Raw genomic sequence first — 27,411 nt, 5'->3', positions numbered from 1 at the left:
TCTTGCTGAGAGTTGAACAGTTCAGATTTACTGGCACAAAGCAAGCCATCTCTCCATGTGACAACGCACACGTCAGCAAAGCATCCAACAGATCTAATTGTTTTTCTGCCTGTCAACATACAAAGTATTATCTCAATTTAGCAAGCCAGCAAGCGCATTTTTTCCTCCCAGTCAGCACACAATGTACAGTGCAGATCAGTTTTGGTCATCTGTTTTCCTACCGTCCATCTTTAAAAAAACAAACAAAAAAAGACTAAAGAGAGGCATCATTTAATAATGAAATATTTGCTGACATGTCCAATTTTGAAAACAACATTCACCAAAGTGGCAAATGATCTGAACAAAGTGTCTTTGAAACAGTCCGAGCTCGGGGGAAATATTCCCGTTCATTTCTTACGGGGCAAATAGTTTTAATAAACTAAATAGCAATAGCGAAACAATAAAAGCAGCCTGTGGTATGTGCTTCTGTCAGACTAATATGCAGGGCTGAATTAAAGGACTGCGTGCCCCACAAGCTCTAATGGGATTCTTTCAGGGACCTGTCACGAAAAACAGAACGCACACAGACATCAGAAATGTAAGATCTATGTGCCAAAATTACTGCGTCTCATTATAGTTTCTAAGCAAAGCTATCTATAATAAGTAAAAAAAAAAAAAAATCTAGGATTGGTTTGGTTTCTAGGTCTCTGCAATAGAAGTTTACAGAGAGGTCTGAAAATCAGAAAACCTTTTGGCTGCATGTCTATCTCTGCTTCCCAATTATAACTCTCTAACACCTTTTCATTAGCACTTGGTTTTCCTTCATATGTATTCAGTTCTTTATTTGCTGACAATTAAGTCATGTACCATTAATAGCGTCTTTGCCTTTCCACTGAGGGCCATTCTGACAGCCCCAAATATATTTTTCAACCTGAAGTTTGTGTCCAGAATGCACATCGTGCTTTTGCAATAGAGAAGCCAAAATAACCCTTACCTCCAATACTGTACAAATTTCTCTCTGAAGCCAATGGAAAGGGTTGGGGGAAAAAAGCTCACTTGAGGTTTCACAATCCCCTAAGTTCAAAACCAGTTCACCTTATGCATAATTTCTTATTTTAGCAACGATTGAGAACAGGAATGCAAAGCTAATTTACTGAGGAGAGGCACACAAGCCAAAGCATGCCTCTGATCACAGCTTGCCCCTGAGTTTTTCAGTGATCAGTTCCATGGTGCTGGGCATTTTTGATTGGAACCAAGCATCAGAAACCCGACATCCCCCAGCTACTTCCTCCCCCACCTCTCTCCCATGTGCTTTTCATTCTCCACTACCTTGCCTGAAGCTTCCTCAATTACATTGTTTGCCATGCATTAAACAAATTTTCCCTAAATTCTCCTTTTATCCTAACTGGCTGATGATATCTTAGTCTTACAGGTATTTGTTCAGTTTTCAAGTGTAAAGAAAAATCCAGCATATACATACACACACTATATATGCTACTATTTGGCTACCCCTTCACGGCTAGTTTACAAACTACAAAAAGGCTGCAACTTCATCGAAGACAGGCAGAACTGACAAAGTACAAAGGACTGTTCTTGTATTTAAGAAAAAAAGAGCTATTCCAAGCAGATGTTTGCAAAACCTATCTATCCTTGACATAAGTGTTAAGTCATGAGAAACCCTGAGAGCTAAAATTAAGATGTTGATTTCATCTCGTTTTTGCTCTTTAGAAGGTTCAACATCATCTGAAAGCAGCGTGCACCTCAAATGAGGGCTAAAATTCTGCTGCAGCTAAAGCCAACTGCAGAATTTCGACCAACCACTTCAGTAACTTTCTGTTCCCCCAACAAATAATCACTACGCTGTTTAGTATACTTAAGTGAGCATGCTTTCATTCTTAATTAGCTACAACCAAACATCACCTAGAGTTTGGCACTTGCCCTTTATTTCTCATTCTCTGTGCACTATGACCAGGTTGTGCTCCTTGCCTTTCCCTGTTATGATACCAGATAGGGCTCTGGACAAAGAGCCCTATCTGCTTGTTCCACCCAGGTTAGAAGCTGTTAATAAGAACAGTTAGTTAGTGCAAGCCAGGCTTGATTGGGAGAAAAAAAAAAACAAAACAAAACAAAAAAAACCCCCACGACCAACCCCACAAGTACAAGTAAGTCAGTTCAGCTACCCAGAAAGAGCTTATAAGCCATCCAGAAGAGCGTGACAGTACCCCCCACGAACAGGGAGGCATTTGGCAGATCCTCCCTACCATAAGAATCTTGGTATAGAGCAAAGTAACATTTTCCAGATGAAGATGACTGCAAATAGAGAATTGGCTACTCAAAACAAGCTAACTAATATTTACCAAAAACCCCCCTCCCTTGGATTGATAGAGGAGAAATATCCTACAAGATACACTGCTTCCCATCAATAAATGGGCAAAAACCTTTCACGGCAGGTTCAAGTCAAAATATCCAGTGTGACTCTTCCACACACAAAATTCTATTAGAAAGGAACAGGTTGTGGTTTTGAAATCAGTATACAAAATATCAGTATATTTCTTTGAAAAGAAAGTGTTTATACAGAGGTAGCATCCAATTTTTTTAGTGGGACTAAGTGATTTCCTCTTGTAGAGTGTTATTCTTTACTGTTCCAGAGGAATGCTCAGAGATAATAAGCACTGCTTAAAACAAACAAACCAGAGGTCCCACAACCATGAAGATGACAGTGTTGAGAATGAGCTTGAGAGAGGGTTTAAGCAGCAACAAATTTTCCTCACATGAGACTGGCCAAAAGATGGTCTAATGCATGTCTGTGTGAAACAGGCCAAAATCCAGATGCCACAAGTGTTATTATCCAAGAGACACACACATATATACACACACACACTATCTGTGGGAGCATAGGACAGCACCAATATGTGAGTTCATATAAACTGTGAACTACAAGAGAGTGTTTCTAGCAACAATGGGTACTAGAAATCTTGCCTCCAGAGAACCTAGAATTCCCCAGAAGTCCAAAGCCACAGTTTCCCAGGCAAATAACTAGTTGACTTGCATCCAAGAACCCTCAACTGTCTAGTCCAGGAGCTGTTGCTTGCTTTGCAGTTTCTCCTTGTGCAATGCAGCTAACAATATGGTGAGGAAAAATGAGGAAGAGAAGCATTGTTTTGAAGCAGGGGAAGCTACAGGTGATATCTTCCCTAATTACAGAACAACCCCCACCTCTCCCTGAGCTACAATTTTCATAGCACAGAAAAAAAATCAAATTGGAAGTCTCTCTTCTCTTTGTATTGGTGAGAGCTGGCCAGAAAGAATTATTAGTCTGTTTTCTTTTGGGATTGGGGGAGTGATAAGAGAAGGTAAAAAATTAATCCACACTTTTTGTCATGTCTTTTAAAGATAAATTTTATTAATGGCAACTATCAAGTAAGTTATTAGTTGAAATAATTATTCCACCTTGAAAATTACGCTTGTAACGTCAGGATTTTAATTCTCAGTCTGATCTCTGACTTCAGGAAGCGCGTTTAACTTTAGAGCATCTTTTTCCCTCAAAATGTCTCAATCTCAACCCTTGCATCTCTTGATTTTTCATTGCCTGCAGTTCTAAGCCATCTTTGTCCAATACGTAATTTGTTTCCTTTTCAGATACACAGAAACAGATGACTTATCTCAAAGGCACAACCTGTCTCTTCCCCTCCTCCCCTAGTCAACAAAAGAGACAGAGGCTGAATCCAAGTCTTTACTGTCCCTGGTGACCTTTACCAAGCAAGCTGAAGGCCACACCAGTACACCAAGATCATCCTCAAATTCATTAACAGGGCATCAGTGCTCTTCCTCCACTATCATCAGTTTGCTTCATTAAGTTGGCTCATGATTACAAGTAAACAAACTGAAGAAATCAGAGATACCGTTTAGCAATGATTCAACTGCAGCACAAAACAGGATTCAACAGTTTGGGAGCTGCAGTACAGAAGACAAGGTAGCTAAAAAGCTTCATGATCACCGATTGTGTCTAAAATTCACACGCCTTCATAGAAAACTAAGTTCCAACCCGCTGACACTAATACATATTGATGGCTGGAGTGCTAATGCTTTCAAAACCCATCACAGTCTGTAACACCTTCTATCTTGACTCACAATTTTGAAGCCACAAGGCTTGACCCAACTGTGTTCTGTAACATTTTCAAATCACCACAAAATGTTTGAAAGAAAACAAACCAGCAGGTGAGCTAATGAAACAGATGGCTTATTAAAGTTTCTTCTTATTTGGTCACCGTTAAGAACATAACCTTGCATTTTTAACAGTAAGTTTCACACTCTCACACTTGAATTAATTCAACAGGAACAACAACTCTGAAATGAATACTCTCCTTTCCCTAAGATCAGATATAAAAAGCATCTGAACTTCACATAGACTTGAGGTACAAAAACCCAAGGGCATTTTGGAGACGGTGATAGCACTCAAGTCGGAGTGCCAAGGATCTTTGTTTTTACTAACCAGATGTCCGTCAGACAATTTCAAAGCAGAAGTTTAAAACTTAAGAGCATTATATTTAGGATACGTACCAGCAAATCAAAACAATATCTGATGCAGCATTTACTTTCAGCTCTTGAGATCGGATTTATCTTGATATAAGCCTGAATTCAGTTCAAGCAGGCTTCATCACTAAATCCCAACCTTGAATCTGTTTCAGGATTAGGACTGCAGGTGGTTTTACATGAAGCACTCCTCTTCCTCACTCTGTATTCCAGCTACTGACAAACCAAAGCATCAATATGAAACATCACAATCCTACTAGAGAGGCAGGACTGAATGGACCCATCCTAGAAAGCCTCACTGCTCCCCACTGTTCTAGGAAGGGCAGGACTGTTGGTAGCAGCACAGCAGAGGTTAAGACAGGTAGCAGCTGGGATGCATTTTATTCTGTGGCAGATGAATCTCTTTTTCCAGACACGTTAGCAAAGGAGGCTGCACTGCATATAAATTCTGTGACAAACAGCTCAAAAGTCGCATGCATTAACCAAACATCTCATGAATTACCATCTCAAGTCAACAGACATACATTTACCACACTGTAATGTCTTCCAAAGCCCTGTAAGTATTTGTTCTTCATTAGTATCAAATATATAGCACATTTGAGAAAACAGCAGCCACAAGTTTATTAATAACAGCAACATTAAGTGGATTCCACATTTACACATCTCTAATATGGTCTAAATACTGTGTGGGAGTGAAAGAGAACAAAATAAAGAGCAGAGGAATAAGCAAGCTATTTCATTGCAGGAGAAATACTTATACAAAAGCTACAATACACACAGCTTACTTCAAAGTTGCCTTACACCAGAAGCTAGATGCCCTAGCTTCAAAGGCGAGAAAATAGGTCATTCTCTCAGCTGATTTCAAGGAAGACACAGCTCCACCCGTTCACATTTCCCTCTCCCCTTACAGTTTGTCTGCAAACACTTAGAGCCAGTTGAGGGATTGATTCAAGACATTTGTGTGCAATTGCCAGTATTTACACTAAAGGCAATGAGGTCATTTGCTCTATTTTGGCAAGAACTGGCTTAACTCTTGGTTTTGTAAACCGAATCTGTTCTTTACACTTCAGTCAAGCCCACGTGCAATATTTGCTGTGCTTTGTCATTCAACTACAGCCACCCTGAGTCACAGCGGTCAAAGTGCGGTGTTCTTTGGACTCCAAATGTGAACCGAGGGCAAATTTCATGAAGTTCTGAAAAAAACACAAAACCCCTTATTATACTCCCCACATTTCAGGATATGGGCCAAAATGTATGTAAATGAGCCCATTTCTCCACTTCAGTGCTTGCACTGAAGGACGCAGGAAATAAAATACATCTTACAATTGAAATATCTATTTAAATTTGAATTATCTGAAGTTTTAAAAGCCAATTAAGTATATGGTTTAAAGCCATGGTACTACATGACTGCTGAAAAGAAATCTCACTGTAATTAAATGCAATTCCTGAAACAGAAATAAGGTGAGGCACTTTCAACTTAATCAACATAACTGTTTTAAAAAATCATAATCTCAAAGCTTTATTCAGAAAGCGGCTACATCCATTCATTAAACATTATCTAAGAAATTTCAAGTCACTCTCCTGGCAACCTAGAAAAGTCTGCAAGACAGAACAGAACATATTTCTACAAGGACTCTTTAAACAGTTAAGGCAAGTAAGAGAAACGACTGGGGGGAACCCATCCCTTTCTAAAATTCACACTTGGCTATGCTTACTTCCATTATTTCCCCAAGCACAAAAGAACTTCTTCGCTTCTTCTGTTCTCTATTTATAGGACTCAGCTGAATCACTTAAGTATTTCCCCTCTCTAGACAACTGTGAGCTTGGGTAATTTTATTTATTAGAGCAAAATCTGACGTAATCATAATACACAGCAACAGCTTATGGACTAAAATACTCTAACTACATTACTTAACTCCCCTAGTCCAGTTTTGAGTGCTGTGGCGGTGCTACAGCCAGCTCCAAGCCAAGTCTACACTACTTTGTCCAACTGGCCACACTGCCTCCAAATGGCTGTGGAACTGCAATACCACCTCAGGAGACAAGTATACTTGGGTATCTCTGCTCTGTTCAGCTGACAATTTTAGGGAAACTGTTAAGAATGTCATACTTTCTAAACTACTAATTCTCTTTAAGTTTGGCTAAAACTCACTTAAGAGGTCCAAAACTCACTGGGAGGGGCAAGAAGTGTAGAGATGAGTAACATCACTATATACACACTTCCCTTTGGGAAGCTGTCTTAAAGAGATCCCATATGGCATTCACAGAATGACCCAGCAAAGAGCTGTTCAGGAAATACAGGATTCTATGCCAAAAAAAAGGCAGCAACTAAATGTAAGTCACAGTCTGCAACACTACTGGAAAATGGATATTAGATCAATTCAATATAGCAATTTTCCGACACTGTCTATACATTTTGTACCTTCTGAGATACAACCTTTCATCATGGGCCATGCGGTTACAGGCTTTCATCTCAAGTCTTAATGACTGCATCTTCCTCCTCACTGCACCCTCAGCAATCCCATCTTGTCCATTTGCCCAGAATGATGATGTCAGGACAGTTTTCCCGAGTCAGTAGGCTTGCCAAAAACAGAGAGAGCAAAGTAGCCCCCTCCCCCCCGCTTTCTCTGGTACATTATATGTAAACTATTTTCATTCAGGAAGTCCTTCCACACTTACCTCCACCCTTCCTATTTCTCATACATTTTTCCAAGCGAACTGTACAGCTTTAAGGTTCATCCACAAAAGTCGCCTCAGACATGCGCATAGAACAGAAACTCCACCAAGTTACTGGGTAAATCTCATCATCCTCCTTCAAACTCTCCCTTAACCTGCTTCTGCACAGCACCTACCAAAACACAATGGATCAACTGGTGGCATGTTGTGACCCCACTGCTTTTCATGCTAACCGATCTTACTCTGCTCATCTCCATGTGCCCTACAAACACCTTGGGCAGGGTGTACCTTCTTTTAGAGAGGCCAAGACAAACAGCCATCTGCCTAAAGAGCTCCTAGAAGGCATCCAGAGGATTGGCAACTTTATCAACCCTTTTGGGAGTACATTTGTCCCACCAGAAAGAATTTTAGCATCACCCCTCCTAACACGATGGATCTTCACCCTATGTCTTTGAACTTAATTATGAGATGCCTGGGATGCCATGCACTGGTACTGAAGAACATACAGTCCAAGTTAAACAAAACAGCATCTCAGCTGCTCAGTAATGCTGTGATAAGACCTGAGGTGCTCATGTACTCTCTGGGCTACCATCATACTGCTTATGAAGTACAAAGTCCAGCTTGCATTGGTTTTCTTTTGTTTTGGTTGGGGCTTTTTGGTTTTTGTGGTGGTGGTTGTTTTGTTTTTAAAAAAAAAAAAATCCAATTAGGACATTTGTCCCTTCCAGTGCTTGCTCTTAACAAACCTCAAAAATAGCATCCACTTCTGTGGACCACTCCTCTCCCCAGAAACAGGCTGTGTAGTCTGGAAAGCTATTAGCCATTAGCAGCAGTGAATCAGTTAATAGATAGGCTTAAAGATTTAGAACTTTGTGACAGATCTTAACAAAAAGAGCCTGCCCAGTTTTCTTTTAAATGAAAAGTGGTTGCTGGGATTTCTAATCTTTATTGATACACAGCTATGGAAGTGCACAATAGCAGGTAATATTAGGAGACCAGAATGGCTTATTAAGCACCATTAGCTAGCAAGCAATCTAAATCCTGGAAAGAACTCAGGGCAAAGTGCCTACAGAAAGTTTCTGCTACTTGTAAGACAGTGAGCAAATAAAGACCTAAAATTATCCAAAATAAAGTATTAACGAGTCCAGACATCCAAAACATGACATCTAAACTAAAAAACAATTACATAAGTAAAATATATCAGAAAAGAGAATTAAAGTCTTTTTTTTTAAATGAGCAAATTGAAAAGCCACATTAGAGATCAATGTCCAAATTACCCATGTGCTTCTAAGCATCTTTATCAAAAAGAAGGTATCCATTCCTCTAAAAAAGGTATTAGGCATTAGCAATCCTGGGGAACAGTTCAACATCCTGTGGTTTGGACATCTTTAGCGCAGTCGTATATCAAGTTTTCTTGGTTTTCCATTCAAAATAGAGCGCACAATTGAGTTTTATATTACATACATGTAATGCAGGCCAGCTTAAAAAAAACAAACCAAAAAGCACACCCAGTGCAAGTCCTTCGGACATCTGCATTACTGAAGAGGTGACAATAAAGGCCTATGGTTTCAACAGCAACTAATTTAAGTTTATTCGTGTAGCACATGTTTCTATGTTTCATATGTCCGAGGGGCTTTAATTTCCAGAAAGTGCTAAGCCTCAGGCTCTGCAACTTCAATCACTTGAAACTCTCCATTTGGAATGGCCCAAAACAGATGTACTCCAAGGACTCAAAATTTTGATCTCATTTGCTAAGATCCCCATCTTCTGTTTTTATTTTGCTTAAGGTTTTCACTGCAAATTTTCATTCTAAGGACAAACCACCTTTGTGTTGATTATTTTAGATGAGTGAATGTCAACTTTTCCAAGGATCCCCTGGCAATTTAGTCATCGAATGAACCTGCCTCCTCCTGCTGCTTTCTTCTCTCCTTCACATCTCAGTTATAGAAACAGCTTCTGGTGTCACCATCCCTCCTCACAAAATGATTGCATTGTGACAAAGTCCAATATGCAAACAACAAGGTTCTGGAACCAACGCTGATTTAAGTCTTCATGATCTTCTCCCTTTTCCTTTTCTTCTTCTGCATAAACAATGCAGCCATTGGGGCGGACAGAGCTGAGCAACCTCCACAATAGCAGAGTAAGGCAATATAATAATTGAAAACATATCCTGCAGCTTGATAGATGTACAGACAACACATGTAGTTACGATTAACTTTATATTAAAGGCTATTGTATACTATACAGGGAATGTATTAGGATGGTTACAATAATTTAATGGTTATCTGCTAGAAACCAAGTATGACAAATTGGGCATTGTAACAGAATTTGCAATGGCAGTTCTTTGCATTTCATGATCCTGCTTCTCAACATATCTGTATCCATTCAAAACCAGGAGAACTGGATGGCTCAAACCTTTATCATTTTAGAGTGGAATGCTCTTACATAAGTAGTAAGTTGTGCACATAAAGGTGCCCCACGCTTCAGTCCTTTGAAAGGCTGTTTCTGAAGGGTAATACCATGTTCTGTAGAGATGCAGTTGCACCCCTCTGAAGGGAAGGTGCTGGAAGAGGCAGGATTGTGAGGCAGCAGCCTTCCATCAGGAATGGGAAGATCCCAGACTGTCCCTGAACCCCTAAAAGACACTTTCAGCTCTGCTGTCTACAAGCTAGTACGACTGTTCACTCAACTCATGCTCAGATTTTGGCTTACACACAGCTCATACTAAGGCCTGATGTATACTGGGAGCAGCACCATTAGGTCAAAGCTAGGGCAACACATAGGCAGGACACAGCGGCCAGAAAGAGCCACGAAGGTCATTATAGAGCCATTATCATCTGCAGCTTGCTGTCACTTGCAGCCATAATCCTTTCATACTCGTTGTCTGGCAGTTCCTTCAGAATCTGCCAACTCCTGGAAATGATATAGACCAAACTTCCAAGCTGGAAGGTATAAATACATCAGCTTACCCAAAAAAAGCGTTTTAAGCAGGTCCAAGAGCAGCTGGACTGCTTTCCAGTGTGACACAGGGGATGCCTGCACCATGACGGAGGAAGAAGGAGGAGCACTCTCACCATCAGTTAAGTAACTATTTTGCTCATAGGTGCATGTTATGCTACAAGTTATGAGTTGCAAGTTATGAATTAGAGAACTTGTGAGTTAGAAACCTCATGAATTAAGTGAGGAATTAATGAATTCACATGTTAGACTAGTCTGTACAAAGGGGACTGAGCCCTTGTTTATAGTCTTTGTTTTCTTTCCTAATGAGCTGATAAAATAAAATTTAATTTACAGTGTATGTTGTCCTATAAATTTGTTGGATCCAAACAGACCATGACAGCTACATACTGATATTGGTAAGAAACGAACAAGCTCTTTACAATGTTCCAGTCACAAAGTTTTGTCTGGTTTCCACTCTTTGCTTTTAGAAGCAATATAGTTCAGCAACATTTTGAAAAGAAAGGATTAAACCTGTTCTCAATGGAAGAAATCCAGTCCCCTGACCTAAAGATCACAGTGAGGTCACTTTTAATGCGTTTTCACCATAACCTGAATTTGAGCGCAATTCCCTCCTTGACATACCAGCCTAAACTTTGACCTGGAACAGCTACTATCATTGCCAGGGAATTCATCTGTGTGTATGCAACCAGTACAGTCAATAGCAGATAGTATTAGTTTGGATTTCTCTGTAAAATGAAATCACGTTGCACATGGATTGCAAGAAGAAAAGTACAATCAAAACTTCCAGCTCTTATTTTCATTCCCAGCCAATCTCCGCCTGCAGAGGAAGCGGTTTGCTTTCACTGCTATATCTGCATCCTTTGTAGGTGGTCAATTCTGTTGCCCTCCCAGGGGAATAAAGAAAAATTCTATGCATGGAAACTTATGAGTTTCCAACCCTCTAAGTGGGAGCAGTCCACAGAAGAGAAAGCCTTTAATTAAAAACAACTTTGGAGCTGAAGTCCTGCTTGCTCAACTATTTGCAGTCCTTCCACTTACAAAAGCTCCCTGGGATCCTAGATACAGGAAGCCAAAACATTTAGGCTGAACTAACCAAACCCGAGAGCTTTCAAAAGTTAGTAAAATACTTTCTTGCTTTAGTACTGCTTTAATACTAGGTGTATCCAGAGATAGAGTATAATACCTTCAAGCTATTTCTGAAATCCTTGCTTTCACGAAGTTAAGGCGCATTCAACTACGGCATAAAGCTATACTTGTACAACCTCATGCTTTTTACCAGAGAAATAAAAAAGCCAGAGAACAGCATAACTTCATCTGAATTCCACTGCTAGGGCTGGGGTCATACTGTTTCCATGTGCAAACACCATGTGGTATATCCTGCACTTTGCTGACAAGAAGCAATCTAATACTAGGCTTCTGAATCCTAAACAAACAATATTGTAATCCACTGTCAGCTGCACAATAACTGCTGCGCTCTGTCAAAACATACTTCTAAGGATAAACATGCTAAGAAAACTTGCAAGAAAAAAAAGATCAGATACTAGCCTTGCCTGAGTTCTAATGCTTTCTTCCACATGCCATCACTCCCCTCAAATATTACACTTGAAGAGATGCAAAAGCAAATGGGGGTATGAGTTCTTACCTTCACACCAGAACAAATACACTGCTGCATCAGCACTTTGAAGAATATTACTTAGAGTAACAGCATCAGAACAGATCTCCGAGCAGCATGGTTTCAGGCTTGAAACCAAACTCCAGCTGATAGTACTTCAACTTCCAGAATAGACGGGAAAGCTTTAGAAAGCAGTATTTAAGACAACAATGAATGACATTGACTGGAAGTAAGTCTCTAGGGTTGCATTTTCTGGTAAAGACAGACCAAGAGGAAAACTTCCTTACAGGCGTGCTGCACACTGCTACATTCTTTCTGGGCTCCAGGAATGGACTTCATAAAACCTGCAGCACCAGAGCTCCCTACTCAGTGCAGCAAAAGGACAGAGGTATATATGTGGGGACAGCCACTGAGTGTCTGTGCCCAAACTCCCCTGAGACAGATGCACCCGCATCTCTCTTGCGTTCAGGCTCTTCAGTCAGGCTGGGTGAGGATGGGGAACATTCACAGCTCGAAGTCCTATCTCAGGAATTTTAGTACCTAACTCTTTCCCTTGGATTTGACAGCTCGAAGTCCTATCTCAGGAATTTTAGTACCTAACTCTTTCCCTTGGATTTGAATACTAGACCCAGGGACGAGGAGGAAACGATATGTAGTAGCTCACAGCATTTATGCCTGAAGTGGGAGAGCAGGGTTCTAGACTTTTCTTTGCTTGAAGGGCCTCAAACCCCATCTTCTACTTTCAGAGAAGTATTATGTTAGATGATGGCATGCATTTTGTTGCCATGAAACAAAAAAAAACCACCCAAGGTACATGAGACTGGAAAAAACAAGAGGGATTTTAGCTCTACAAATCTGGTAATTAAAGGCATTCTTATGGTATGGTACAATTCTCAGTTCTTAATGCTGCTTACAGAGTTTGGATTAAAAAACCCTTTCACAGAAATGCGTACACAGTCCTGGCAGCAAAGATGAGAACTCAGGAAGCTCACACTGTAGGTTTCCCAAAGCACAGAGAAAAAAGCATGCATCAGGGTCTCCAGTACAGTACCACAAGGTGAGTATTAGATTAACTTTCGGAGGGTGAAACACAAAAGCCATCTCTCAAACACTCCAAGACCAGTGACTAAAAACAGGACAGTAATCGGGGAAAAAAACCCCAGAAATTAAACTTCTATGAAAAAAACGAATCGTTTAGTATGCTGAAAGCATTAAGCCAAGGGAGGAAAGAAAGCTTGAAGATAGATATACCTTCACACTAAACAATACACTGAAAATACAATTCACTGATAATCTTTTAGATTTTCAGTATTTTAATATACCCCAGGGACAGCAAATTTTGAAAAAAGCACACTCCAAGGCAAAACAGTATTTCAGCTTCATTTTAGGACATGCTTTGGAAAAGTGCTGGATTATCTAGTCCAGTCTCAGAAGTTCTCTCCATCCTAAATTGCATTGTGATTCTTATTGTCTCTCAACTTAAAAGGGCAGGTTAATACAAACACATGCATATTAACCAGGAAGTTAAGCAGTCAGTGTTTCGCTTACCTGAAGCAACTTTTAAGTCGTGGATCAAGTAAGACTGACTGTTCAAGTGAATCAGCACCAGAAACTGTTATTAAATTCTGATTTCAGCATCCAAGGAGCAGTCAGAACAGTTAAACCTTCCATCCTGTTATGCTAACAGATAACTATTAGGATTTCTTGCTTCTGCTGACACTTCTCCCTGTGATGTTGCAAGATAAGAGGAAATGTAGAGTGCAGTACAATATAATTGGCAGACAATGTTCAGGCTCCAGTCTTTTTTTTGTCTTTTTTTTTTTTTAAAAGCTCGCTTGCAGAGGTCAAGCTGCCCTTCAAGTACTTTATGAAACAGGATTTTGCCTTGAAGCCCAACCCTAGTTATCTAATCTATGGTTAGTTGTAACCTTGAAGTTGTCTCTGTCAGACAGAAGTACCAAGGATGTTGCCTTGGCCCAAACACAGTGGTAGAAAGCACTCATTTTCTCAAATGGAGGGAGTCTACGACACAACAACGTTATTTCCACACTCGCTGAAAGACAACAGATTCCCCTAAAACTTTTGAAATAGTCCAGCATGAAGAAATTTTTGTTAACTAGAACTGCTGAGATCTGCACAAAACTTTCTTAACCTACTTACGTCCTGTGGCATCAGTGCCAGCTCATTGCAAGAACATGTGGAAAGAGACTAAAATTGCACCAGCGAAGGTATAGACTGAGCTTCAGGCTCTGAGATCCTCAAATGGGCCTAGGGCAATACCTGCGTAGAGACCACAGGAAATCTCTTGCAGAGGTCAATCTACAGTCTCAATATTTAGCCAGCACTGGCACTCAAAAACCCCCAGACCCCACACTCCAAATCCCCTGCATGACTCCTGAGGGAACATAAAAATCAGCTAACAGGCCGTAATGACTAATTACGCACAAGTATTTGCTCATTGCAGCAAGCGAAAGCTGAAGAAAATGCAACACACTAAAACACAATGTAAAGCCTAATTAAAACTAGGAAGCCTTAATTCAATTCAAATCCAGTTTAGCATAAATCACTGCCAATGGAGCTTATCGTCTAAACTGTGGAACAGGCACAACCTTCCCTTCGCTTAATGGAGGAATCGATCCAAGCAGGCCAGATGTCAGCGAGCGCGGGCTGCGGGATAAAGTATTGAGAGATACACAAGTTTTGTTAAATAGTGAAGTGAACGTAATGAAAACGAAACAGGACTGCTAAGGGAACACTGCAGCGCTCAAATCCTCCTAGCTTAACACTAGAGAATTCAGCATCAGATAAGCTTGGGCAAGTGGTTCAAGACATACACACAGCTCAACCTCCAGTTTACCTCGGCGGTTTCATACAGAAAGGCAGATGGCAGTTTTGGAAACACTCTAAGAGGAACTATTGCTACTTTACTTTCTTTTATTTAAAAAAAAAAAAATCATACCATGTTGTACATTCCTAGAAGCTTTCAAGTGAGTGGATACCACATATCCATTTGACTAATACGCACTTTTTCCTCAGTATTCCTAAATTGCTGTGCAAACTTAGCAGGAAAAGTGTTGCTGGTATACCTAGGAAAAGGTTATGCTATTATAATATATGCACATGTCTTTATACCCATTTGTACCCTTTTTATAGCCCTGCAAAGGGGTCTACTGCAGCTCAAGAGCATATTTTACCAATGCTCTGCATATCTCAGAACTGAGGTAAGAAAAAACCACACATGATGTATTCAGCTTAGAATGTGACTAATAGAACAGACTTTACGCATCACAGTAAAAAGAGAATCTAAACCACTTGTGATATACTATGACATACAGGTCCCTTTCCATGTTATTTTAAAACTTCTATTTTTCTTTACCTGTAAAGCACTTCCATAACATGTTACTGGCACTGAAATAGCAAAAGATATATTGGTGATTTAAGTAATTCTGTAGGTACTTTTGACACATCTCCCAGGAAAGTAAAGGCATTTGAGATTCTACTATAAAACTGTATTACCACCTATATTTTCTAGATAAAGTTGTCTTTCCAGTTCAACCATACCTTTTGCATTGACTACAGATAGTGTAAGATTTATACAGTCAATACAGAATTGAAAAGTTTAATATGTTACTCACAGAAATCTGTATTTTCTCCTATCTCAGACCACATGAGCTGTGAGATGGAAACTACTGCTACTTACAAATAATTTTTCTAGGTGTTCCCTGCATTTACATTTAAGTTGTGTATTTTGTAGAGCTATGCTTCAGTGAAGAAAATAGGAGGTTCTTTAGCTATGAAGACAGCAAAGATTCACCCCCCCACCTTACCCACACCCCCAGCTCTCTAAAGAAACTCTTTAAGGGTATACTGAAGAGATTGAACTAGAGACTGTCAACTGCACAATACACTGCTGATGTCCTTTTCCTTTGTTTTCTTCTAATAAAATCGTACTTTTTACTACAAGGTTAGTCTTTCAGATACAAACTAAACAATGAAGAAGGGTGATTTCTTTTCCTCACTAAATTCTGAAGTAGACTTCAATACCAAGATGTGAAATTTTCTTAAACCTTACCAAAAAGCTTTCATTATACATATTCATCAGAAGCTAGGTTAGCAGTACTACTTCAAGTATTTTTGTTTAGTCATTACTCTGTTGAGAGAAGTGTCTTAAGACATTTTGTTTGGAAGTTAGAGAGTGCTAACTTCGCCAGGACCCCAGCATGCTAGGGTGGGAGAACAGAGCATTCCAACCAGCATCCAAAGAGCTCTGAAGACCAGGGATAGTATGGAGATTCAAAATGGAGAGTAGGAAAAACTTCTTTTCTGTGAGGGCAGGGCAGCCCGGGAACAGGCTGGCCAGGCTGGTTGTGAAAACTTCCACCCCTGTGGTTTTCAAGACATGGCCAGACCAAATCCACAGTTGACTTTATACTATGTTGGTCACAGTTCTCTTCAAGCACGATGATGAACTACATGCCCTCCCAAGGACCCTTCCAGCCAATACTTTCTATGATCACGTGAAAAAGGTGAGAAGAATAGGTGGAGGGGAGAAGGAATTACATAGCTTGCATGTTCTGAATAGTAGGCAAAGATTTATGACTTTATCTGACAAGGGCTCCCACACTGTGTTGTTTTTCAGAATCAATAAATAAATTACGCAAACCCTTCTGAAAATCTCTGATAATGCTACGTTTGGCAAAGATACTTCTCATGTGGCTGAAACAACCCTGTTAACATGCACATAAAGCATGTAAAGATACCTAACAAATTAGCAAAAGCATTTTTGTCACATCTTAGTTTGAGAGTCCGTACTACCGTGTACATTTACTTGTACCTCCAGCTTGCACTGTCTACATATATGCAAAATCAGGAGCTGAGCTAGAGCACAAACAAGCATACTGACCAGCAAATCAGTGATGAATGCATCACTAACATATGGCATGGCAGAAAGTAGCCTACACATGCTTTAGACACGGACTGCCAGAGTGCTTTCAGCAACAGAGAAGTATGAGCAGTGCTTCACCCTTAATTGAAGTCAAGAAAGTCATACAGGTTTACTGAGAGAGTGAGTAGAAAACTAAGCCAACACCACAAGTTAACAAGAGATGTATTTTAATATATCTCATGGTTCTTGCATTCACTTGTATGCCATGACTTTTATTTCAAAGAAAGGGATGAAGAGTGCAGTCGTGTGGAAGGGAGGAGATGCACAGGCCACGCGTGCTGCACACAGTGTTTGCAGCTAGCTGGGAAATAAGCCACTGCCACACCATTGCCCACCTCCAAAACTGAACAACTCCCATTTTTCCAAGATGTCTGATCTGTAAAAAAACCATCATTATCACCAGTTACACTGAAATGCCAAGGCCATATTAATTGCTACATTAAATTTCTTAAATAAAGCCTTTGTTTCTATAATTAAAAGTCTATCAAGCTTCTTCAATCTATTTTAGATTATACTTGGAAATACTTAAAAATGATAAACAAGCTTCATCCTTACAGGACCCTCAGTAGAACAACATGTTTCAGCTGCCTGACTGTGTATCTACTTCAGACGCAAGTCTTCTGATGTTTATATAATTATTTGACCAGCGCCAATCATCAAAACAATTTGTTCGTTTGTGTTGCAGGAAGGGCACTAACAGCATTTTCTCTTCAAGTACTATTATAGCTATCTGACCCTGTTTGAGCCTTTTGAAACCAAATGCATTTCTGAAGTCTTACATTTCTAAACCAAGTTAAAAACATATGTAAGAGAATTATTTTCAGAGAAAAAAAATCCAAACCTATCCAGAAATGAACATAACTGTACAATCACTCCTCTCCCCATTTACTGAAAACCCTGTTCGAGTAGAGTCGTTAGTTATCTGCCTTCCTGTCTGGATAGACAGGGTTCTAAAAAGATTTAAATAACATCTAATAACTTTTTCCAGCATGGGGAAGAAAAGAGGGCATACACACAGTAGCTGTGTTTTAGTTACTCTCTTTTTACCTTTTACATTAAAAAGGTTGCCAACAAAATTAAGATCTATTATCCAAGCATGCTCCAGAGTAAGGTATCTCTGTTTCAACTAACAGCAGACTACTGGTGATATATGATACTAAATTAGCGTAACAGTGTTGGAGTTTGTACTTCGCAAGTAAGGTTCTTGGACATGGTAAGAGAACACACATTGCCAATCTTTATTGCATAATCCATGAAGACCATCACAGTTTGCAAGATCATATTTTCCACTCGTAAACACAAAGAGAGCACCCCAAGCCTGAAGAGGCTCGAGCACATGCTTCGCTTTGCACGTACTAGTAGATTCACAAGAAAATTAAGCATACACATAATGCCTCTTGAGAGCAAGGATCTGGCTACAAACATTTTCAAAAATACAACCTTTCTCCAAATCACAGCAGAAGTGAAATAAAGTTATAAACCTCCTAAACTATGTTCTGACTTCAGATCAACTATTTGTGCTAGAACTATATAGTTTTACACAGTGAAATACCGTAAATGCACAAGTGCATATACCAGTTCCTTGCCAACACCCTGGTTTAAAGAGATCTTTATCCAAAAAAGCAAGATGAGGATCTCCCGTGCCCTAAGAAATTGTGCTAATCATCAGGCTACAGGACTTTGAGGAAAACCACTGCAGATACCGTCACATTTCACATGCACAACTAAGGTGTTCCCTGCAGCAGGGACTTGAACCCCAGGAATCTCCCAGAGATATGGCTGTCAAGAGAAAGAGAAGCAAACTGCCTCAATGTACCCAACTGAAGAGATTCTGCTTAGGAAATCCTGTAGCCTGGTTGTGGTAGAAATGTTAATTGAACTGCCCTCTGGCAAGGGAGAGTCTTGAACCTTATTTAGAAATGTGCTCACCACTGATGTATTAAACAAAAAATATAATGCAATGAGTTCTGGCAGTCTAACACTTTGCGTCCCTTCCTTCCTAATAATGCAAATTGATGGGAAAGCCTGGAGATGAAACAAAATGCTGAAGAAAAAAGGGAAGGGGGGGTGGTAAAAAAAACCCTTAATTTTTAATTTTTCTATTTTGAAAAGGACTTTGCTGGTGAACTGAAAAAGACCGCTCTGAAAATAAGAATTCCTCACCCAGCACAAAGAGATACATAGAACCACAGAATATTTGTTTTTAGAAGCAATCTGGAATCTTAACCTTTTGGTTTTTGAAAGCACAAAGGCCTTCAGTCTTTTTTTGTGAAGAAACAAAGCCTTGCTATATGGCATTCAAAGGGATGCTTTGTCCAAAATGTAATAATCCTGTCACAGGTGACGGGTGTCAGGCTTGGCCAGCTCTGTCACAAGTGGTGTGGTTCTACAGCTTCCTGGAGAAGCTTTAAGACTTCAGTTAGTAGTCTCCTCAGACCTAGGAAAGGTTATACAAAAGAAATCTGAAATTACTTTTCAAAGTACAAACCTAGACTTGAAGAGGGAAGTAAGACAGGCATCCACGTTTCTTTTCCTATTTAGTGATGAATGATCTGAATATTAAACTTGAAGGTATTTGTAAGTGAGATTTTTGCAGATTTGGTAAATGAGATGACTTTGACTCCATTTAGCTGCTATTTTTTCTTCCTCACTTCAATGTATTAATTACTGAAGCATGTTTCCTTAACAACTAAAACTCAAAAGGTAGACTTTTATTTCTTTAAAGCCTAGAAATTCTCATTTTAAAACACTGTGAAGCTATCCTTTGTAGGAAGCAGTCTACAGAATTGCCAAACCTTCATGGAAAAAAGAAAAAAGATCGTATCAGAATGACATGCCTCCAAAAAGCAGATTTTCTTTCCTGCCAGAGAGAGAAATTACTAACGTGCATCGCAATCAGTGCAAAAATCAATACTATCTCTGCAGTTGCAGGCTGGGAAAACTACATTTTTATTTACTGCTATGCAAACACCAAGTGTAAGAACTTTGAGCTCTTGTTAGAAGTTGGGTAACATGCACATATTTTTCCTCTCAAATGTTTGATGACTGTGTATCATTAAACACCCATCAGGTGAGGTCTTCTACATCTTGCTACTACAAAGATTAGAATATTGCAGAATTCCCTAGTGATCAATAAAATAATAAAAAACCAAACTATGACCTCAAAAAGGTCGGTCGGGTTAACTTCAAATTTGAAGTTAAGAGTCCACAGGAAATGCACAATCCCATTCTTTTCACTGCTCTGCAGAAAAAGCCAACCCAGCAAGCAGAGAGCAGTGAGAAGACACAAACCTTGCCAAAGCTCAATAAATTCATTTTAAAAAAGTATGAAATGGTTTGCCTGCAACACCCAGGACTTGGATGTGGCAACCCATGTCTCAAGTAGTAAAGAAAGAATCAAACATTTTTGAAGCAGAAAAGCTAGGCTTTCCTGTCTCTTCATGTAAGTCGCATTTCCACACACCACCCTCCCCGTCATTTATCATCAATACTTCTGTCCTCGTTTCCAGACATGCTGTCTCCACTTACATTCAGTTTTCAGTTTGCCCTCGGTTGGCAAGAAAATGATAAATCCCAGTTCTGAAAAACCACTGGCAAAACTTTGTATTTTTTAAACATAAGACCAGTGTATTTCCTCAGAAACATAGTCATAGTATTCAACTTTAAATGCATTCCAGGAGCTTGAAGTACCAGTGCTGCAAATGTAAACAAACCATTTAGATCTGGATATAAGATCTGAGTTTTATGTAAGGACAGATTTACATAGGACAATGAGAAAGGGAAGGAAAAGAAGCCTGAAATGAGAAAGCAAGAAGCTACACGTAACAAAAATGTGAACAAGTGAGGAAAAGGAAAGAAACAGATGCACACATCATGGTATCTTCAGCTATGCTATCCCACCAGTCTGAACAAGTGCAAGGTCATTAAAGAGCTGCAACACAGATAGCAAGGGAACAAGAGATACATTGTGCAGTGTTCGGCTCTGGAGCAGGGAACAGAGACAGAAGAGATGAAAAGTATTTCTTGTAATCCAAAGAATGCAACAAAATTCAAGGATGCCAGTGATAACACTGCCGAAGCAATCTTGGTTTTTTCTGTACTGACTCAATCCAAAGATGGTATGAGAAAGGTGTATACACAGTAAGTTGAAACAAGCAAGAGAAGCAATGAAAACGTGAGAGGCAGCATGTTTCCTTTGAGATTATTTCTCACCTCAACCAGAACTTCCTGGCACATCAGAGAAAAATTATCCCTGAACCAGAGATCCTTTTCAAGGAGCACCCAGGAACTTGTCTCATCTCTTCATTTCTTTCAGTAGATACTAGCAGCAAAGATGAAGGTGGAAAATCATGAGATCAATGAATGAGATATTTTCTGATTCATGACCTGGGACATTCAGGTGAAAAAGAAATTCCACCCTGCTTACATGGCAGAAATATGGTTCTGGAAGGGAGCACACTCAGGTTTTTTAGTCCAGCCAGTAGCAGAAGTATCTCTCCAGCTCAGGAAGGTCAAAGACGTCTACTTCATGAAAAAGACAAAAACACTCCAGCAGTTACTTACAGCTGGAGGATACAAATTAAGTCTCAATGCTCAAACACCGATGAAGTCTGGTTTTGTTGTTTATTAAGCTTCCCAGAAAATGTAGTAACACTACTCAAAAAAATGAAGTAGTGTGCTAATCCTGAAAGGCTCTGAAGTGACTCTCAAAACAATGGTTTTGTCAACTGTATTTAAGACTTTGTGCGAGTTAAATCAATTCAGAGAGCCGTTAGACCTACATTGAACTTCAAAGACAAAGTCAGTCTATAATGCTAGTTCAGTTCTATTTTTGTCCACTTTTCATAATTAAAGAAGAAGAAAGAAATTGCTCCAAGAAAGTCACTTCTCTGTTTTGAAATCAAGTAGAGACATGACTGAAATCCTAATTTATCAACTGAAAGTTTCATGAAGTATAAGGGTCCTGGACCACCTACTGCTCACTACTACTTTTCAACGCTGTAGAGACAATTCCAGAGAATCTACAACACCCGAAGATCATGAGAAGAGGCATACTGGACCAAGACCAAACGTCCATCCAGCCCTGTAAAACTGTCTCCGACAGGGACTCATCACTCTAAGTGGGTCACTGACACTGAGCTTACTTGACAGATCTTTGAAGCCCCTGAGGGAAAATCCATCACCCTTGAGGGTGACTAAGATTTTTCACCATCTGGTCATATAAAACACATTTATTCTGACTAGCAGCAGCTTACCTTTCCTAGTAAACAGTTCAAAGGCAATTACAACTGTGACTATGACATTCAAAAGGGAACAGTTTGCATCACTACAAAGTCTGAGCACAAGAAAGAGAGCTCTCCTACATGACTTGCATGAAGAAATAGCAAAAGTGAAAAGGGTGGTGCCCCTTTGGAGGAACATGGAGCAGGATCTGAAACCTTGACTGATGCTGTTACGGAAAAAAGATTGAGACCTTGACTCAGTAAGCTAGAAGACAAAGAAATACATTGGACATTAAAATTCCTAACCCATAAAAATAAAAGGAACAAGGAGTCACAGCAAATGCCTAGGGAAGAACAAAAAGGCTGCAAGAATATAGTTCTCCTGAAAACCCTGTCGGCTTCCAATTGGTCCCAACCCCAGCACTCACAGATGTGACTTGTATTTATTAGCCTCAACAGGATTTCTCTTCCAGTCTTCTGTCTCCACAGCTTCGTGGCAAGGAGTTCCATAGACCTCATTCCTGCAGTATGAAGAATCACCTGCTTTTTGTTTGTTCTGAACTAGGTTCCTATTAGCTTCATTTAATGTCCACTGGTTCTTGTGCTGCCAGAGTGAATACTATAATTCCTGTTTGCCTTCATCTCATTCATCATTTTGTAGGCTTCTCTCCAACATCAAGCTGTTTTTCTTTTCTACTGAAAAGTCCTAGCTTGCTAAATTGCTCACATCTCCCATCATCCTTACTACCCCCTCCTCTAAGCATTTTTCAGTTCTACTGCCTTCTCTACGAGATGAGGGAACCAGACTGCAAAGACTATCCAAAACATGTAGGAACCACAGATTTATATATGAGTATTACATTCGTTTTCTTCATAATTTTATTTATTGATTGACACTGAATAAAAGCAGATTATTTTTTTTAAAGTACAAAAATCTATTACAACTTCATAATTCCAGCTGGGAAAAAATATTTTTATAAACCACATACTACAAGCCGACCCTTTGTTTCGTGCCCCAAAATAGATAGCAAGGTGAAGTCACATAACAACAACAAATTAGATTAGTGATGCTTATGAAGAAAAAAATTAGTTTATTCAAAAGAAGTGAAGGTAAATAAGTAACTCTCCCCCTGTGAGGATAGGCAAGCACATCTTGATGAATTTTCAGCATGCACATACCTCCTGTTCTCATACAATAAAATCATTCAGAGAACATATCTCACATGGCTCATTTCAAAGTGACAAATAAAGGACTGACACTCTAGTCACCTGGCAGCTCGCCACAGACTTGCTCCACCGAAAGGAATTTACTCAAATAATAGTCACAACAAATACTTAAATATTTTAACTTGGCAGAAGAAAACCTGACTCAATACCACCACGTTCTCAGTTTCCTGGAGTTACAGGTTAACATACATACATATATATACATGCTCTGGCTAAACGCCACCTGGGAAAACAAGAGACCAGTGTCTTTATAAATTCTGCACGCTGCTTTAGTCAACAGGACTGTCTTCATTGCTGCTGCTACTCCACCATGCAGAATCATCATATTCTTTAGCAAGAACATGTTGACGGTTGTGGGTAGCAATTAATACTCTGGAAGTGTCTGCTTTAGAAATGATCAACTGATTTATATTAAAAGATATCTGTAACATGCCTAGAATGTGAGACTGAAAGTACTTTAATGAATAACCAAAAAGACCTCCCAAATACAACGCAACTTAAGACAGTGTCAGGCTCTAAAGCTAGACTCCAGGACAACACAGCATTTTTAATGCTGTACATATGTATACGTGCATACACACACGTGCTACACTTCAGCAAAGCTCCTATATAGCATATAGAGTGCATTTTATATATGTGTATGTATATATATTTCTACTAGTTAACACTCTACACTATATTAAGGACAATGAAAGTAAATACTTTCAGTCATGCAATATTACTGCCTATGCTTACAGGGCTGGAAGAACCACCAATGATGGTGTGCTTTGGCCTTTCCTGTAATAAGAAAAAGCTGCTGTATGTTTATGCTTGCCTGTACTTCTGATACACAGAACTTAAACATGAGACAAGCTATCATTTTGGCAAATGACCAAAGTATTTTATTCTGTTTAGTTATATTGGTCCCTCACCTGCTTCTATTATCAATAGTATACTACTACAAAATACTGTATTTGCAATAGAAGGAGTTGTAGAATGGTATTCTATACATAAAAATGCAGAAAGAGGTGTGGTTGGTATAGAAGCCTACTATTTAAAAGCTGACATATGTACAAAAGACAAGTTAGCTTTAAGCAAGGCCTGTAAGTAGTGACAAGCCAGAGAAGAAACTGCATTCTGCTCAGACTCCAGAACAGATTAGCAGAGTGAATTTCCCCCCACTTGCTTCACCAACTTCATTTACATCATAAACCAGAGGACTCAAAAAAATCAAAGCAATACAAAAAGTAATACCAATGCCCAATCTGACAGTATGTATTTTTACAGTGTTGAATTCTAAAGTTCTGATATTTCTACTATATCAAAAATTAATCCCATTGTCAGGAAAAAACATTACCTGCTACTGTTTTCTTTTCCTGACATCTCTTCTGGATTTTTGGTCATGTCTGACCTGCTGAGCTGAGGACAATCTCCTTATATCCAGCATTGTGTTTTAAGTGTATACTCGCATTAAAAATGTGAAACAGTTGGACTGCAGGGTTGTTGGGGGTGGGGGTGTTCTACACAGTCACAGTACTTCTGCTGCAGAACTATTTGAAGGAAAAAAAAAATGCCCCCCCTCCCCAAATGAAGGGAAGTCAAGAACTCTATCAAACCAAAGGGGATCGGGACCCTCTGCTCAGAGCACACCTAAGGCACCATCCAAGAAGCAGCCGCAGCCTGCAATCCCCAAATCTGCGTGCAGCCACAGCTGACTGCCTGACCCCCAAGTCGCCTACCAGCTGTTGCTGGCACTGGCACTGAGAGCTGCTGCCCAGAAGAGGTGACAACTAGAGGAGCCAGGGACAGGAGTCTCCTCTCATTCAGGGCACACTCCCTGGCAACAGGTTAGCCTTGGGTCTCCCTCTTACACAGCTGGAGGAGGCATATATGTGGAGATCACATCACCACGGGAGAGATAAACTTGGCAGGACCATTGCAGGTCTGCTCCGGAACATGACTGTTTTGAGAGAGCAGATGTTGCACAGAGCAGGGGAACTGGGATCTTGCTCAGATTTCTGACCTTAGGAAGAAAGGGGGAGTGATGAATATGTATTTATGAAGTTCTTTAAGCTTCAGAGTTCTTGGCATGCTTTATGGGCGAGTACTTTCAGAAGGGAGAAGGAAAACTCTTATCTGAAGTTTTTTGGTCGTAACTTCTTACCAGCAGATGAAGACAGACAGAAATGTCTGCTTATGCAGTGGGCTTAGCACGATCTGCTGCTCCAGGCAACCTGCTACTCCAGGCACAGGTGTCAACTCTGCTGACGAGGCCAGCTGCTAGAAGAAAAAATTGAAACCTTGTTATACATTAGTAAAACTACCTTCTTAAGGGTAAAGACCTCTTCCCCCTCCTCCCTTTAATGCTTTGGAAAAAACACAGTGTTCACCTAGCACCTATAGATATGGATATATAACAGCCTGCTACGTACAAGTAGTATTTTATTTTTTAAAAGTTAGTTCAAAAGAAATGTGGAATACTGCGCTTAATTTGCTGCCTCTTATACCTGGTGTGACATTTTCCTGCTATAAATAATTAAGTGTGGTAAACAACATTTCAACAGCTTTCCAGAACATTAGGAAAAACTAAGCACTGTATTAGGTAGTCACGAGCATCTACCACAGCTAAATTGTAAATATAGGAGATTATTTCACAATCTTCTTTCCTAACATTCTTTTTAAGGAAAATAATCCTCAAACTGGAGGTGATCCAGATGGAAAAACCTCCAAGTGCTCTCGAACTGCATACCCTGACTCCCTTGCAGAAATGAATCACAGCCAATGCATGCATAAGAAGTCAAACAAATTAGGCAAAGGGTAACAAATCCCAAACTGATCATTAAGACTAATATTAATCAGCTTGGACGGGATGCTTACTACAATGATGTTTAACAGCATCATTGTGACAGACTCACAAACATTGCCTAATACTATGTCATAGCCAAGGAGAACATGTGAGAAGTGGCTATTTTTAAACCTTCACCACCAAAGACTTTCTGAATAAAATTTTAAAGGAGCATATTTATTTTATGTGTAACACTAAATGACGGAAGCATAGAACAATAGATCTGAATCCAGAAAACTTTCCTCTAGCCTTTTAACGTCTCCTCTTTGGTTGTTGTCAGCCATTGAGTTTTGTCAAGACAAACTGTTTTTTCCTAGTACCTGTCAGAGCTATATGAAAAGACTCAATAAGCACCAACTCCAGCATAAGCATGTCATAAGGGTCCAGAAAACAACAAAAACCGCTTAAAGATCTGGAAAAGAAAGGACTGGCCTGTTGTAAAATACCACATCGAAGCCCTAGAGGAGTAATTACTTCTTTCGTCATGGCCAAAACCTTCAAAATAGGATATTTGGGAGCTCCAGATATCTCAGGCATGTATCAAATTGTTTTCACCACCACCAGCTGAATATGTAGCTTTCATTCACAAACCTATATTCATTAAATTCCCAAGCTGCCAGAATACATTTTTGTGAAGTGACATTTTGTGCTTTCCACTCTGTGGACCCGCTAAGAATTAGTAATGGTTCACATGAGTCTTTTACTTTAGCTCTAAAATGACCATAACCAGTTTTTGGTGAGTTTATGCCTCTCAGCTGAGAAGCTGTAATTTCATACAAGGAAGAAGTGCTTATTAAACATCCTTAATGTATTTGATTGCAGTTACATTATAGAACATGGCTTTAGATTCTCTACTCAGGTTTATTCACCACATAGTCATAACTAGAGTCAAACAGTCATAGATGATGAACATTCATTAACCCACCACATCAGGTTACATCACCAGTGCTTGAGCCCCAGTTCCTTATCAGTCCCTATATACACATGCTAGATTAGGAAAATAAATCTGGTTGCAGGATACAGATGGTGACTCAGTTAATCCAGAGACGTATATGCTTGACTTCTGCTGGGGGACAGAAATACCGTCTCACCCCAAACTATGAGAGCTCAGCTTCAAGATGCTAGAGTTGTCTTCATCTATTGCAAACTGCCCAAAGCACCAAGACACAAGTTGCAAACATTCCAGTTACTGTTCCTTGTTAACTACTCCAAAATACTTTACAACAGGCAAAGAATAGTGGATTTTTAACCTGAGAATGGAGTAGCTATAATGCTGATCCAGCAGTAAGGACCAACACTTCCACTCAAGCAGAGCCACATTATCTTTAGCTCTATTGAAGCACTAAAGCTCTTCTCAGACCACTTTGCAAACTGAGTGGGAAGAAGTAAGGATAAGAGCCACATTCTGCCTTTAGGGACCCTTATTAAATCA

The 27,411-nt window shown here is 39.7% G+C and overlaps 1 protein-coding gene across 2 annotated transcripts in view; it reads right to left on the bottom strand.

The window, feature by feature from the left end:
- Positions 1 to 27,411, bottom strand: part of RASSF8 (Ras association domain family member 8) — a 91,449-nt gene that overhangs the window by 25,351 nt on the left and 38,687 nt on the right. The window contains exon 2 of one of the 2 annotated variants that reach the window (XM_059816785.1): positions 25,299 to 25,414. The gene's annotated coding sequence lies outside the window, so the exon portion shown is untranslated. The remainder of the gene's footprint in view (positions 1 to 25,298; positions 25,415 to 27,411) is intronic. The other variant, XM_059816786.1, reaches the window with a different exon arrangement.

The sequence above is a fragment of the Gavia stellata genome, chromosome 4 (assembly GCF_030936135.1).
Source record: "Gavia stellata isolate bGavSte3 chromosome 4, bGavSte3.hap2, whole genome shotgun sequence".
Lineage (NCBI taxonomy): Eukaryota > Metazoa > Chordata > Aves > Gaviiformes > Gaviidae > Gavia > Gavia stellata.
This window is presented reverse-complemented; position numbering and strand designations above follow the sequence as displayed.